The sequence below is a fragment of the Mus pahari genome, chromosome 3, assembly GCF_900095145.1.
Source record: "Mus pahari chromosome 3, PAHARI_EIJ_v1.1, whole genome shotgun sequence".
NCBI lineage: Eukaryota > Metazoa > Chordata > Mammalia > Rodentia > Muridae > Mus > Mus pahari.
The window spans coordinates 138,324,803-138,329,002 of record NC_034592.1 but is presented as its reverse complement, the minus strand read 5'-3'; positions in this window follow the sequence as shown (position 1 = coordinate 138,329,002).

The window sequence follows — 4,200 nt, the reverse complement described above, 5'->3', positions numbered from 1 at the left end:
CTCAAGCACTGCCAAGCCTTTTCTTGAGTCCCCAAAAGATTATTATTACTATTTGCACATACTATTTCTAAACTAAGGCACAGAGCGATTAAATGATTTAATTGCTATTACATGGTTGGTGAATCAAGGCCCTGAGATTTATCTGAAGGCTGATAGTTTCATATTATTCATTATGTGACACTTCGCCTGCCTAAAACCCTCCAATTGATTATCCAGTGCACTATGAATAAAACTGAACTTGGTGTTCATGGCATACAGAGCCACAGATATGGTCCTGACACTGTCTGACTTGGTCTTCCTCTGCTTCAGCAACATCAGCTTTCCTTGGTTTCTCACTTGAGCCCAGCACCTTCCTACCCCAGGGCCTTTGCATTTGCTGGGTTCTCCACCTGGAGAGATCAGATCTCCCAGACCATGGTGTGCCTCACAGCATCTCTGTCTCCGCTGAGACGCCATCCAGCAGTAGGATGCTCGTCCTTGCCAGAACTCACACTTTAAAGACAGTTTTGTTTCCTACACAGCACTTGGAGGAAGCCCCTCGAATTGTGCCCTCATCTGTCTCTTTCACTAGAATTTGAACACCACTGCTCATAATTAAGCAAATAAATGAGTGAATGCACAGGCCCGTCAGCTGGTAAGCGCTAGAGCTGGGACAGACCGTGCGCTCCCATCTCTAATCTGCCCCTTCAGCTACTGTGCTGGACTTGCCTGGCTTGAGATCTCAGGAGTTTGACAGAACATAAGGAATATGAAACGTCCTTGAAACTTCCTAAGGGCTTGGATAAAACAAGGGATGTTTCTTCTTCAGTTCACTCGGCTCATAATGCTTTGGCTTACTTTCTCCGTAAGGATGTTTTGTGAGGTACCAATGAGATAATGGATGGGAAACATTTAAAGAAGTTAGAGGCTTTACACAGTGCAAGGGCCTGTGAAGATTATTTCCATGCCAGTGGCTTCCCAAGGCTCCCATCCTCTACCTTAGGTTTGACATTAATATTGCTGACAGGAATGGGGGAGGGAAGGAGCCACAGGGGACCCAGAGACTCTGTGTCCCAGTAATTAAACATGTCGGGACTGAAGCGCAGCCAGCGGCAGCATCTGGTTGCAATTACCAGAGGGGACCAAAGTGATTAGTCACCTTTATAGTAAGAGCCAGGCAGGAACTCTGGGCTCCTCCCTGGAGAGCGCCTTCCATCCAGACTCAGAGTCTCTTTCCTTTTTTTCATTGGAGACTTCCCAGTTCCTGGGAGTCTCTTGGTCCTCAGACAATGGCCCTTGTCTGAGATTCCTCCATGCCCTCAAAGTTCCAGGCTTTGGGTGAGTCTTTGGCTGAAAGTCAGAATTCCCTAATGTTCCTACCACACCTCCTTATCACCGTTGATCAATTTGGAGCGAGATTCTTGGTATAATATGTTGAAAGGGGCTCAGTGAGTAAAGATCCCGCTGTCAACCTGGTGATCCGAGTTTGATCCTGGAGCCCCACATGGTGGACAGAGAGAACCAGCTCTTCCAGGCTGTCTGGAACCTCTCACCTCTGTGTACCACTACACATAAATAGTAATACAGTTTTAAGCCAGGCAGGCATAGTGACACACACCTTTGAACCTGATGCTCAAGAGGCAAAGGCAGGTGGATCTTAGTTCAAGGCCTGCTTGACCAACACAGTGAGTTCCAGGGCAGCGAGGGCTACACAGTGAGACTTGGTCTCTAAAGAAGGGGGGGGGGGAGAAAGAAAGAAGAAAGTTTTTTAAAAGGAGAGAGAAAAATAAAATTCTTAAATGTAATTTTAAAAATATTGGGGAGCCGGGTGTGGTGGCACACGCCTTTAATCCTAGCACTTGGGAGGCAGAGGCAGGAGGATTTCTGAGTTTCAGGTCAGCCTGGTCTACAAAGTGAGTTCCAGGACAGGACAGGGCTACACAGAGAAACCCTGTCTCGAAAAACTAAAATATATATATATATATATATATATGGAAAAGGACGAGTGTGTCAGAGCACACCTGCAATGCCAGCATTCAGGGAATAGTGGCAGGAGAGTCAAGAGTTCAAACTTGCCCAGTGGTGGTGGCGCACACCTTTGCTCCCAGTGCTTGGGAGGCAGAGGCAGGCGGATCTCTGAGTTCAAGGCCAGTCTGTTCTACAGAGTGAGTTCCAGGACAGAAAAACCTTATCTTGGAAAAAACAAACAAAAAATAAATAAAATAGACAAAAATGAAATTTTCATTTTACTTATTTTGTGTACATGCGTGCATGTGCTCAGGTAGGTGGGAGACAGGAAACAGGAAGCTGGAGGGCATCTTGTGGGAGTTGATTCTGTTCTCTACCACTATGGGATCTGGAGATCCAACTCAGGCTGTCCGGCTTGATGACAGGCGTCTTTACTTATTGAGCCATCTCACGAGCTGTCTGTTTAGGTGTTTAATAATCCACTCCACTGAATATCCACAAAAGCTCTTCGTGTGTCAGTACTGTCATTGTCCCTGTTCAGAGTTTCGGAATGGCTGGTTGGCTCTCCAAGATCATATAATGTATAAATAGCAGAACTGCCACGATTCAAATCCATGTCTGTCTACAGAGCCATCAATCTATCAAACCATGCATTGGATGTCTGCGTTGACTTGTTCATAACTTTGCTTATTCAGTGGCTAGAGCTTATGAAATACTTTGCCAGTAGCAAGACAGCATCTCTCCCTTTTAAGAATTCGAAGTCCATGGGCTGGTGAGATGGCTCAGTGGGTAAGAGCACCCGACTGCTCTTCCGAAGGTCCTGAGTTCAAATCCCAGCAACCACATGGTGGCTCACAACCATCTGTGTAACGAGATCTAACTCCCTCTTCTGGAGTGTCTAAGACAGCTACAGTGTACTTACATATAATAAAAAAAAATAAAGCTTTAAAAAAAAAAAAAAAAAGAATTCGAAGTCCAGTAGAGAAGGCAGAGTATGTTAAAAATGAAGGCTTCTGAGACTTGGCCACACACACAGCACATGCTTTCTCATGTATGTAGCATCTGGATCTACATATATGTTCTGAAAGCAGAAGGGGGACAAGTGACTGCTGGGAGGCTGAAGGGACTGATGGGAACACGTGGGAGCCGGAAGCTAATGAAGGGTGGGGCATGGACATCGCGTTATTTTCTTCTTTCATATGCAAAAGTTGTGTATTTAAATATATAGATATAAAAGGAAGTAGAATGGGCTTCTTGGGTGGAAGAAGGGGCGTGGGTAGGGAGAGGTGATAAGGGAGTGAATGCGACCGAAGGATAAGGGCAAGCACGTGTGGAAACATTACAATGAAACCAGTTATTTACTCTAGTTTTAAAACAGCAATGATACAAAAGAAAATGATAGTGTACCTTTAAAAGGGCCAGTTTGAGGGCCATTCATACAACACACTCTGAGAATCTGCTATGGGCTGGGCTCTGTGCCAAGCCCTGGGAATAATTGAAAGACAAATATGGTACAGTGTAGTTATAATCTAATGGGATAGACAGATATGTACATAAATTATGATAGGCATAAGGAATTCAGTTAAAATAAAACTATGGGGAAAAAAAAAAGCACACAGACTTTTAAAGCTGACCTGTGTTGGAGGTGGGGGCAGAGACTGGGGCTGGATGGATTTGAACTCTGAAAGCACAGAAACTGTGTGGTGGCTGTTTGGAAGCTTCATGACTTCCCTGGGGTGTAAGGGATACCTTTGTGCAGCAGCTGGTCCATGGGTCAGTTCTTGTCCTGTGGGTCAGCTCTAAGTAAAAGGGTTGGGATGGAGAGGCCTCAGAGGCCAAGAAGGCAATTCTAAGGGAATTGTAGCAGGAAGATGGCCACAGGAGGAAGATGCCAGAGAGGCCCATGAAAGTCAGTCACAAGCAGAGACAAGGAGGATGGACCTGGATAACCCGAGGGACCGTAAGGAGTTCAAGCTGTCCTCAAGAGAGCAGGCAGTGCCTTTGATGTGAGTCTCTTTAGACCTGGGAGCTATCGGTGAAGACTGAAATGGAGCTAGGAGCAAAATTATGGGGGGAAAAACCAAAAGAATACTCGCTGCTCTTAGGAAGGACAGAATTCTGTGTCTAGCACCACATCGGGGCGTCTCACAACTGCCTGCAAGTTCAACTCCAGGGGACCTGATCCCCCTTTCTGCTCTCCCCTGGGACCCTCTTTCCACACATATAAATAAACAAAATAAATACAAAAACAAT